Raw genomic sequence first — 13,104 nt, forward strand, 5'->3', positions numbered from 1 at the left:
ATTGACTGCAGTTGCTAGTTGACCTATTTGGGTCTCTAGCTTAGCAATAGATTGTGTGTGGGAGTTAAGGGTCTGGGTGTTGACTTCTAATTGTTCTAGCGCTTTTAGAACCTTATCCTCAAAAGCTGAGCTGTGACTAGTGATAGATGGTTGAGGAGTATTTTGAAACTGATGGTATGGTCCATGCCTATATGTTGGATCTTGATAATTTGATCTAGGTACAGTAGGGCCAACCACTGGCTGTGATCTCCAAGAAAAATTTGGGTGGTTTCTCCAGCCGAGTTTATAAGTGTTCGAATATAGATCATTTTCTGATCTACGAGCTTGTTAGGCTTAAGCTTGCTAGACCTGCTCATGCACAAATTCAGAAAATTGAGATGCGGTTGGACATTCACTAACAAAATGAGTCGGGCTTGCACACAATGCACAAACATCTTGCACTGGATTAGGTAGAATCGAAGAGTGTTCGGTATTCAGAAGATGGTCTAATTTTTGGGACAACTCATCTACCTTACTGTGGATATCCATAACATTTCCAATCTGATAGATTCCACCTCTTTTCTATTGAGACATGGGTTGTTCTCTAGAGATGGCAGATATGTGATGTAGGGAGTTCTCACTAAGTGTTTCAAAGAGCTGCCAAGCCTCATCCTCATTCGTTAGCATGAATGTCCCACCACACGATGCATCGATCATTTATCGATGTTTCTCCGATAGACCATTGTAGAAACACTGAATAAGTTGCCATTTGGGGATAGCGTGGTGGGGGTATTTATGAATAAGATCTCTTAACCTTTCTCATGTTTCATAAAAAAGTTCACCATCCAATTGGAAAAAACTAGTGATGGCTTTTCTAATTTGATTCATTTTTCTAATTGAAAAGTATTTCTTAAGAAATTCTCTCTGAAGACAGTCCCAAGTTGAAATGATTATGGAATCTAGGGAGTTTAACCAATGCTTGGTTTTATCCTTAAGTGAAAAAGAGAACATTTTCAATCTGAGGGCATCATCGGAGAAGTTTTGGATTTTTACTGTGGAGTATATCTCAAGAAATTCATCCAAGTGTTTATACGGATCCTCATTCGTCAGTCCATAGAATGATGGAAGCATTTGAATAATGCTGGACTTGATTTCGTATTGTGCCACCTCCACAGGAGGGACTGGATACATGACGAGTAAGTGTAAGATAAGGGAGTAAAATACTCTCTTAATTATCGTGGTGGGTCAGTCTCTTGTTTTGCATCCATGGTTTTGATTTGCTTTATTCGAATTATTTTTTCTAGCTCTAGGTCTAATGGGTGTAAATCAGGTTGTAATGATCGGCATCCTAGCAAGCACCCAAAAGATCTCATCGAGTTTTAATTTCAACAAGTTTTTTTTTTTTTGAAAGAGAAGAGGAGAGTAGGAGGAGGGAAAAGAATTCTAAAGAAGAGAACCTAAGGAGTTCTAATGCTAAGAAGATAGAGAAGAATTAATTAGATTTGATATTTTTAGTCAATATCAAGTGATTCAATCAATCCTATATATGGGTTATCCTAGATCTAGACAACTCCAAACTGTCAAGGTCACCTTTAAGCACTCCAAATAGCAAACTAGCCGCTCAACTGGCCAGGTAAGTATAAGGTTGGTGGGGGTCCCCTCGTTGCTTTCCTTAGACACCAACTGTGTTGGCCAGATTAGCGAACAGAATCAATTAATGAACCACTTTCCTTCAGGACATAATCTCTGAACCACTTTCCTAGACACCAGTTAAACTGACTAACATGAATCCAATCTAACTTTTAGGGTTCCTTGTCCTACTGAGCTCGATGATCCTTAAGGGTCAACATCTAATCAATTTAAAATTAGAAGTTTAGGTCAATGTAATTGCAAGGTGATGATTTATGGGCCAAGGAAGGGTGATGAAATCTTCATCTTATGTTGATTAGGGTTTTGCCCTTAAATTTTTTTTTAATGAAAATATGCAATGCAAAAAGAAAAGATGTCCAAACATGTTAAGTGGATTTTAAAATTTAATTGATTTATTTATATTAGTTAAGTGTTATGTATTATCGTTGTATTCTTTTTATATTATGTTATCTTTTATCAAGAAGAAATAAAAAATAAGTTTTTAAATTAGATTAATTAGATATTAGAAGATCAAGTGAATCTAACTAAATGAAAAGTAAATCATACTAAGATTAAAAGATAAGTAGGTATTCTACAAATAAAGTAATAAATCAAATCTACTTTTAGGGTAATAAATTATTTTAAGCTATAGAAAGTAGTAAATTACTATAAATAATAGGCAATAATAAATAAGATAACTACTTAACTATGCAAATAAGATAATCTCATAGTTAAGAATAAAAGGTAACTACGCAATCCAAATAAAAGGCTAAGAATCTAATCTACTTATGAAGTAAGAAATCACTAATTATATAAAATAGTAAATTATTCTAATCTATAGAAAATAGTAAATTGCTAGGTTATAGGAAGTAAAAAATATTTTTGTGCATGCAAATAAAGAAATCTAAATATAAAATAGTAAATCTACCATATATGAAGAGTAATATGAGGTAAAAATTTTGAACAAAAATACATAAAAGACAATCAAGCAATCTAAAGTAAGAAATAAAAATCTAGAAAGTAGTAAAATATTTTTTTTATTTTATAATTTTTTTTTATTTTGAATTTTTTTTTTCAAAACAATCACACCAAAATCTCCAACAACGGTGCCAAAATTTGATGCATGTCGTAGCACACCAAAATTAACCCTACTCACTACTATGTAGATAGGATGAGTCAGGATCGTATTCGCAGAGATCTTAGTTGATTATTTTAAAAATATTAAAAAAATAATAAATTATAAAAAAAATTAAGAAAGAAGCATAAAAAATAAAATTACTTTTCATTAATCTAATAAAGAAGCATATATAAAGAAAAAAAGTAAAATTGTGATATAAAACAACTAAACCAAGTTGATCTTCTTGCTGCGTCCGATGGTGGATGTGTCTCCTTGAATCCTTCGTCTTCCTCCATGCAGACAATGACAGGATGGCTGGAAGGCTTGGTACAGAAACTCCAAGAAATAAAAATTGATGGAAGCGGATATGTAACAGAGAAAGGATAGCGGCATTAGGATTAGAACCTCTCCTAGATTTGATGGGATGTGAGAAAGAGATCTTTGGAGGAATATGTTGTGCTAGGGTTAGTACCTGTCCTAGACTTATGAAGAAGAGGAAGAGGGAGAGAGAAAGAGAGAAGCTTGAAGAGAACTTAAGCGTTGGCTTCATTCAAAAAGAGAGAGGCCTTGGGGTTCTATTTATAGAGTAAGGAGGCTAGAGTTTCATAAAAAGAGAGATGGGAGTGTGAATAAGGACCCTTGAATCTTCAAATTGATTCTCCTCTGTTGATCAATAAGTCGTGTTCACACTTAATTCCATTTATCTTTTAATCTGGACCTTTGATTAGAGAGGTTGCTTCTTGACCCTTGATCTTTAAGTTACGTTCACACTGAAATAAGAGTTGATTGATTGGTTCACTCAAATCTGAACTAATTTGAGTCCAAATTGAATCGTATGAATCCAAACTCTCAATTACCTGCAAAATAGACTAGATAACATTAAATTTTTAATAAAATAATATTAATGATTACAATATTTAGTGCCTCTAGCATCCTAAATTAAATATTCATCAGCTATTAATCTAACTAAAAATCTAATTCAGCATTCTACATCAAAGTATATTAAAATTAGACATCATTTCATAAGAGAACATGTCCAAAATAATGATATAATTTTTGATTATGTATGTACTAAAAAATAATTGGCTGACATCTTTATCAAGACCTTAAATGAAGATAGATTTTGTGAAATCAAGAGAGAACTAGGAATCCTTGATCCATCAGCTTAAGTATCTTTCTGATTCGAAGTTCTTTTTGCCAAAATTTTATTGAACCAAATTTTGAGCTCAATTCTCATCTCTCTTTTCTTAAAAGCTCAAAACTATCTTTCATATAATCAATCTTTTAAATAGACACTCTTTTCTTAAGTTTTAAATTTTTTTCAAAATTTTTTCATCATTTTTTTTAATTTTTCTAGCCATGAGTCGACCCCTAAGGTTGATCCTAGGGTAAACTTGTAATTTTCATTAAAATCTATTGGGCGCTATGTTTTATTGAAAAATCTCTGTTAGTTAAGAGGCTGACCCTTTACCTTTCGTCTTCCTCTTCCCACCTAACAAAAATTCTCTCCCTCTTCACTCTCTCAACCATAAAAATTCTCTTAAAATCTCTCTTCCCACCAGGTTTCTCCCTTCAAATCATCCTTTTAGGAACTAAATCTCTTTTCTTTTTCTTCTTCATTTGGGCGGATCAAGCTTACCCTAGCTTCTAACCTTCTTCTTCAAATCGACGGTCTATCTCCCCAAAATTTTTATTTTTCTTCTAAATCCTTTCCACTCTACCTCTCATTAGGTCTTCTAGGCTGTTTGCAAGTCTCTCTTATACGAAATGGCTTCCAAATTGAAGCTACCACAGAGAAGAAGTCTGCTCGTGGGTTAGAAGAGGATGTGTGCAGAAAAAGAATGACAGCCGAGCCCTCTCCTACTCCAACTCCAGTTTCAGATCCTGCTCCAGCTTCTTCACAGTCTCCACTTAGTCCAAGCAAGGTACCACTCTCCAATTGAAAAGTAAAATCCGAAAAGAATATAGATTTTAAGTTTTTGAAAAAGAAGGGTTCTCAATTGGATCAAAAATTAAAAATCAAGGATGGAAGTTTTATTGTCCATTGAAGGAAAATACTTATGTTGATTTGGTCAGAGAATTCTATTTAAATTTAAGTTACTACAATGGAACAGTAAAGTCTTCAGTGAAAGGTGTTAATATTGTTCTTGAACCATTGCATTTGGGATAAATTTTGCACTTGCCTTGTGAAGGTTATACTCATATGGAGCTTCCAATTAAAGAAAAAGGACTAAATGTTATTTTAAGGAGAACATTTACTGAAAATTTAAATAAATTAGAAGCAAAGATACTTTCAGTAGAGATGAGACTTTTGCATCACATGGTGACCAAACATTTTGTCCCTAGAAGTGGCAGACATGACCTCTTATCTGGTAGGGATATATGCATCATATACCATGTGATTACAGAGACCCCCTTGAACCTTCCTGCTCTGATGTTTGAGGCCATGAGAGAGACCCTAAATAGATCTAAGGCTCACCTACCTTATGGTATGGCACTCATCCTGATCTTTAGGAGGTTCAAAGTCTGTTTTAAGGGGAAGACAGTCACCAGATTATTACATTCTGACACCATCAATCGTCACACACTGCACCGCATGAATTTTTTAAAGACTAATGGCGGTTAGTCGAAGGGTGTTGAGAAGAGAGCAAAGGAGAGAGCAAAGAAGGAGGGACCGTCATCACATCTTCGTGATCACAGAGCATCTCCTGATATTCAGTTCGTATCTGATCACGAGGCTGATCCCTTAGAGTCAGTGAGGAGAGATGCTTCTGTACCACAGTCAGGGAGTAGAGTAGATCCTTCAGTGATCAGACTTGCAGACGATCAGATTCAGTTGATTTTTCAGCAGATTGCTTCTATCATATCCCAACAGTTTGCCACCTCAGATTTTACTCAGAGGATGACATCTCAGGCTGTTCTAGATCAGACCATGATCCCTAATATCTCTACTATCTTTCAGATGCTTACAGCTCAGTCCACATGAATTGTGGAGCTTGAGAGATGTATTCTGAGACTGACAGATAGAGTTTTTGATTTGCAGAGGTAGGTATTAGTCTTAGCCCTTCTCCAGCTGTAAGAGGACATCACGGAGGTCTCCAACCTATCTGCAGAGGCGGCTAGGCTTCGAGGTATTTTGGAGAGTGACTTTGATTTTTTGAGGAGAGAGATCAGGGACTCCAGTGAGGCTGTCTCTACTCAGATTGGTATCTTGATGCAGTCCATGTCGAGAGCTTTAGAATAATTGGACACCATCAGACTTGTTCTGCTAATTGAGTCCATATCTTTTCAAGCTCCAGGATCTTCTCGCCCTTCTGCTCATGCCTGTACTTCTACCCGTGGCCGAGGCAGACGTGGTTGAGGATGTGTCCATGGCTTTGATCTTGAGTCTCCTCATGATATCTCTGACTCTTCTGATTCTGACACCTCTAGCCATGATATTTATTAGATCTAGCATAGTTAGTCTTTTATGTCTAGGATCTAACTTATAGCCTTTGTATTTGTTGGCTGATTGACTCATTGATAGTTATATTTTTTGTTACCCATGACTTTTATATAGCCTATGTATTTTGACTTGACTCTTATGTATTGTGACACTTATGTATTATGACACTTATGTATCTGATAACTCTTCAGACATATTTTGGATATATATATATATATGCTTGTAACTTCTATGAATGTCATTTGGATTGATTTTTATGAATGGCATCAATTGAAATATCTTAATTATATGATAAAAACCCCTTAATGTGCTATGAAATATATGTGCCTCATATATGTGCTATGAAATATGATGAATGGCAATATCTTCTATATGAGCAAATTGAAATATCCTTTATGATTGCTATAGTGAGGGAGAGTCTTTTTTATTTTTTTTTAAAAATTTCTTAATTCATATTGTCAAAAAGGAAGAGTAGAGAAATAAAATTGGGCAATAAGCAAATTTGTCAAAGAAAATAATCTTATAAGTAATTTTCAACTACTCGTGATGTTCAAACTACTCATGATGTATTTTATTCAAATAATTAGCTATAATGTTTAAGTGATGCATCTTCATAAATTTAAAATTTTTAATCAATGCTTTATATATGTTATATTTTGCTTTTGCTCAAGTATTTTGTTATCATCAAAAAGGGAGAGATTGTTGCTCCATGAATTGATTTTGATGATTACAAAATATTTGAGGAGGTTACTAATGATTTTGGCTTGAAAAAAGATTTATTGTATTTCAGGGGTAAAATTATAATTTTATCAAGTTCTGATTCAAAAACTTCAAGAGCAAGAACAGAAGATTTGTGATCTATTGAAGAAAATTTCATATTTTTTGGATGTATATTTTGAGAGAAAATCAAGTTTAAAGAAAAAAATCGACCCCTAAGTTGATCCCTGTCAAAAGGGGTTGAACGGCACGCTATTTTTGGCTGGCACACCTAAAAAGGATGACCCTAGGGGTCGACCTCTGTTGTATATGTAAGTCAAAGATACAGAATAGTCATTTTCTATTCTGCACTACAGAGGTCGACCCTTGTGCAGGGGACGACCCCTAGGGTCGACCCCTATGACGGAAAATCTTCGTAACGACTAATTTTCAGCTCATTTGGGTCATATTTAATGCTCATTTAAAGCTCTCCAACTGCTCTCATCCTATCTAGATCTCTCTCCACCATCTATTGAAGATATAAAGATACTTAAAGGAAGAAAAACACAAGAGATTCAAGCATTCGTTTAAGCCCTAAGCAAAAAGTCCTCTTCAAGCAAAAGAAACTTTCATTTCAAATTCACCAACCCCTCAAGAGCTCATTCAAGTCTTCAACAACCTTGAGAAAAATTAGTAAAGCTTCTTTCTTGTTGTGTAAAGTGTACTTAAAGTTTTATTTTCTCATTAAAGGAGCTAAACTTGTATTTCTTTGTCATTAACTTTTATACTCTATTTTTGTCTTGATCTTTAGCTTTGGAAGGGTTTCAAAACTTGGATAGATTGATCCAAACCTTGAATCAGATTGTATTAGGTTGGCTTGTATTCAGAAAATAAGTATTCTAGCTTGGGATAGCTAAAGTCGGAGGTACCGATATTGTATTCTTGTTGAATACATTTTAGTAGATTTAAATTCTCAAGTAGGAGCTTGGAGAGTGGATGTAGGTGCAAGGTTAGCACCGAACCACTATAAATCTTGATTGTTTGTATTGTGCTTACTTGCTCTCTTTCTAAATTTCTTTATTTTCTTATATTTTTGCATCTCATTTCTACACCTTGCTTAAATCACTTACTACATATAACTTGCTTATTATTACTTAATCTTTGTGATTTTAAATTAATTTTAAAATTTTAAAAACTCAATTCATCCTCCCCTCTTGGGTTGCATAGCTGGGCAACAATACCTTAACTCTTATCAGACACTATTGGTGTGAACACCTTCAATCTCCATTGAACAGCTTGTATCCTAGTTTAATCATGATCAAATAAAAATATCTTGATTGGACTGACTTGGACATTGGATGCTACCACTTTTGTTAGTCTTGTGAGAATATAGAAACTTAGAATTTTTTATTAGTTATATCTTAAAATTGATGGAAGAATATATTTTGAATAATAGATTCTGAAGGATACTCTTAAGATTGATGGAATCTATACGTTCATTATTTTTGTAAAGTATTGAACTATCTTTTTGAGATATTTCATAATTTATTTTAAAAATAAATAATTAATCTTTAAATTATGTATTATTTATGAAACTATTTATATAGAAAAAGTGATTTGCAAAATTGAGATTTTTGGAATATTATGGTTAATTGATTTATTATGAAATATATATATTGAATGAAATTATGATATATATATATATATGTGTGTGTGTGTGTGTGTGTAATATATGTATGTATGTTATATTGCAAAAGTGCTTTAATACCGATTGGATTTGTGCTATCAACCTAGCTATATTCTAGATCCTACCAATGAAGTTCTTTAGATCTTGCCAATAGGGATTGTGCATTGGTTCTCTAAATCCTATTAATCGGAGTTATGCATTGGTCGTCTGAATCTTGTTAGTGCAGATTATACATTGATTCTCTAAATCCTATCAATGAAAATTGTGCATTGGCACTTTGATTAAGCTTACTATTTCTATTTTAAGCTCATCATAGGATATAAATATGGTCATAGCTAAAAATTGTTGAGTTATATGTTATTTGATTCGATTCAAATTTATGATTATGTATGCATATGAATATTTAAAAATATTTAATTTATTTAAATTAACATGAAATATATTTTTATATTTATTTATGATATTTATTTTTAAATATCATATTTTATGATAATACCTAAAATGTCTCATTGAAATATTCATTACTTAATGGACTATTGAGCTCATTACTTCTTCTTTTTTTTCATATTCAGATTTTTAATTGTGGATATGAGAACTGCTTTGAGAATAAGTTAGAGGCAAAAGATGATAATATTAACCATATTTAGACATAGATTTATTATTATATTTTATAATATTATTATTTGAGATTTAATGGATGTAAGATCTTTTGAATATCATTGAAATTTTATGAGAAATTAAAGTTGATTTTAGTTAATTAATTTTAAATTTAATTTATTACTAATTCTACTATAATATATTGATATCATGTTTGAAATATCTTATATGCTGATTAGAAGTGTGACATACATATTTTTTTTATATTATATATTAACATTTTATGATTTATAAAAGTTACATGATTTATGATTATTTTATATCAGAAGTAATGTGGAAATGTATTCTTTTTTGACAAAAATAAAAATAAATATATGTCACTCATTTTTGGATACTATCAAATTTTTAATATTTAAAATAACTAAAAGGTACCAATTTTATCTTAAAATAATTGAAATATATCAATTTAAATTATTTTAGATAATAAAATTTTAAAATATTCAAATAATAAATGTTGCTACTTTTTTGTCTCATCTAGGTATGTGGCAAGGTCTGCTAGAAACTGAAAATCATATTATTTATGTTAATTTATTTTTTTTATATTTGGATTTGCACCTTTTTCACATATGCCCTTCTCAACTCTTGTTTATTGCTATTTTGTTTCTAGAACCTCTATCATTATTTAGATTTTCATTATGCTCCAATCAAACTGGAGATAAATAAATATTACATCTATCTCAAAAATGATTAGATTTTTTTGGAAATCAATTATTCACTTTCGATATCATGCTCCTTTCATATTCTATTCTGCCAAATGATATTGTGATAAGGGCTCCTTCAATTTTGGAAATTATGAACCTATGGTTGTTGGCCTACCTCAAAATAACTCAAATTTGAATATCAACCTATTGCGGTCATGAGTCAAGGAGTTGAATAGCTCAAATAGTTGACTTATGCCTCCGTACCTGCATACGTATGGTATTGTCTACTTTGATTCTGATCATCTTTGGACTTCAATGGGCCTATGGTCATTTGGAGTCTCATAGTTTTACCTTTTAAAAGATGCCTCGTGTAGGAGAGAATATTTTAATTCATATAGGCCATACTTCCTCTTGACTCACAATCGATGTAGGACTAATGAAACCCTCCATTCTGTATTATTAGACAATCATTTTACATATTTAGAGCTTATTTATTTTGATGAATAAGATTTTTTTTTTTTTTGTCCAAATTGAATGCAAGTATAGTTTGGATTTTTTGGGGCCCTAGGAATCGAAACCAATAATCTGTATTTGAGTCCTGTCCACTTGAATTGGGCAAGAATTCTCTCCGTTCTAGTTAAAGAGGGAAAAAAAAAAACACAAACAAATAAGTACTTGATGGAGCATTGTTGATGGTGCGTAAGTACCATCCTCAAAATGCATATGCAATAGCAAATTTAACCGTTTGTTTTTTTCTTGAATACTATGTATAGCATGTATATTTTTTTTGTTTTTCATGGGACAGCATGTACCATAAATATAATTAATATACATTGGGGGAGGAGTACAATATAGTAATTTGGAGCACAATAAATAGCATATGCATTGATTTGCAATTAATATTTTTTAAAACCAATTTGCCTGAGAGGAAGATGAATCGTGATCTGATTTACCTCAGCTAACAAGTAGAAAAGTTTAGAGGGTTGGGATTTTCAAACATCTCGGCCAATATCTCAAATCGAGATATAAAAATCTTTGTCAGTAAACATGATAATAAGTACTATATCTAAGCATCAATTTTGAAATTTATTAATTAAAAAAATATTACTAAAAAAATATGAAAAATTATTGAAAAATATTAGCCAATGTAAATATATCACACCGATTGATATCTTAGATTTGTATCTGTTGTGGGTCTCCACCTCGGTCTCGATCGGCTTCACTCTCAGCCCATGCCGAACATAAATAGATCGGATCCGATCGAGCTCCACAGATGTCTACTGCTGACCTAAGGGACTAGATGCACAAGGTTGGAATAAGAGCAGCAAGTGGCAGCCAGATCCTCAGCTGAAGTCGAGGTAACCTCATCGATTTAGTATGAGCTATTTAAGGTCAGCCAAGGTCGAAATATAATTGAAAAATCTCCATTGATAGAATCAGCTCTTTTTACCAATTGAAAAAGTCCAGATAAGAAAGAACTTCTCCATAATTGAATCACACCCCAAAAAGAAGAAATTCTCCATCAACCAAATCCACATGCGATAATTAGGGATCGGCCAAGACTTCCTAATGTGCATGACTCTTAACCCCTCTCTATAAACAGAGGGGCGTGGAGACTCCAAAGTAAGTTCTAAACTCCCACCCTCTCCTCCTTGTTGTTTTCCATCTTCTGATTTAAGCATCGGAGGTTCCTTACCAGAAATACTCTGGCAGAGCTTTTTTGCAGGTTCGAAGTCGAAGCTTGGACAGTATCTCCAGCATACGCTGTCATCTCATCTATTTGAGCTCAGGTATACGAGCTGGATGCAACAGTATCTATATATATTAGTCTAGATTTTTATATTCATAATATTAGAGTGTGCGGGATGTTAACACAAACTAAGATGTTGAGTGAGATAAAAACCTCTTGCTTATAGTATATCAAACTTTACAATGAGTGCCCATGATAAATCTTTGCAGCAACTATGCTACAATACATCAACCGAATAAAAGAGTGCAAGCTGAAAAAACAAAAGGAGTGGACAACTTTCAAAGTTCCAAGCTAATTGATGGTCTAATTCTATGATCATAGTTGTCCATCTATTGCAAGATGGTCATGATGCATGCATTAGTAGGCATGGCAATTTGATCCAACCCATTGGGTACCCGATCTGACCTGATCCGATTAAAATCCGGGGTGGGTATAGATTTTTTAAAAAAAATTGAAGCGGATGCGGGTCGAGTATAGATAATAGTATACCCCGCCCCTATATATATATATATATATATATATATATCCAACTGAAATCTCTAGCCATCTATGCTTCCGGTATTCTGCCACTTCACCTCCCCTAAGCTTCCATAGGCCACTCCAAGCCTCCCACCCAATTGGGAATCCTGAATATGGAGAAAAAAGAGGAAAATCAAGGGAAAAACTCTCCATAAGCTTTTCGATTGAAAAGTAAGTTCTTTTTTCACATAGATTGTCATTTTTTTTTGTTTTTTTTTTATTATTATCTTTTTTTAGAGATCCATGGGAGAGCACTTGAGAGAGATTAGAGTGGGGTCCAAGGTTTCAATTGGCTTTTTTTCTTAAGCATATGGGATTCTATCTAAGTTGTGGCGGTGTGAGTTGGTTCCTTGAGGTTTTGAGAGCTTAATCTTGATAGAAACATAATATTTTGTAAGGTCGGAGAATTTTGATGGATAAGATTCTTTTTTGGCCATAAAATTTTCAATTTATTGAGTTTTATTCTACCATATATGTATTTTAAAAATTATATAAAAATTTTGGATATATCCGATCCGATCTGACCCAAGATGAGTACGTATACAGATAGATATATATATAAATTTTTTTCTGACGAAATAGATATGGATATCAATCGATCCGATCCGTTGCTACCTCTATGCACCGGGGCCAACGGTGTATATGGGACATTGCCTCTATAGCACGGAGGGGCGGATGGAGTGTCCATTAACACATGGATGGACGTAGGAACAGACCATGCATCAATCTTGGGAAGTTGGAAGGGTCCAGATTTTGTTTTTTTTTCAAAAGAAACTCACTTAACAACAGAAAAAATAGAAAATATTCTTTGATCTTAAAAATTATCATTTCCATGTGAAGGCCTTCCCCGCCCTCCGGCCGGTGCTGCTGCTTTTAAAGCGTTTCTAAAACTTTCGCCTATTAATGCACTCCCACCCTGTTCCAACACTCAACCACCGCCAAGTAAAATGATCCGTGAACGGCACTCTTACTCTCTCCTCCTTG

General features: G+C 33.3%; 1 non-coding gene across 1 annotated transcript; it reads left to right on the plus strand.

Annotated features, from left to right (window-relative positions):
• The first annotated feature begins 754 nt into the window (after positions 1 to 754).
• LOC114913800 (small nucleolar RNA R71) lies at positions 755 to 860 on the plus strand. Its single transcript, XR_003799667.1, has one exon. It is a non-coding gene; the product is annotated as a small nucleolar RNA R71 (small nucleolar RNA).
• The last annotated feature ends 12,244 nt before the right edge of the window (positions 861 to 13,104 follow it).

This window comes from Elaeis guineensis, chromosome 12 (genome assembly GCF_000442705.2).
Source record: "Elaeis guineensis isolate ETL-2024a chromosome 12, EG11, whole genome shotgun sequence".
NCBI classification, from domain to species: Eukaryota; Viridiplantae; Streptophyta; class Magnoliopsida; order Arecales; family Arecaceae; genus Elaeis; species Elaeis guineensis.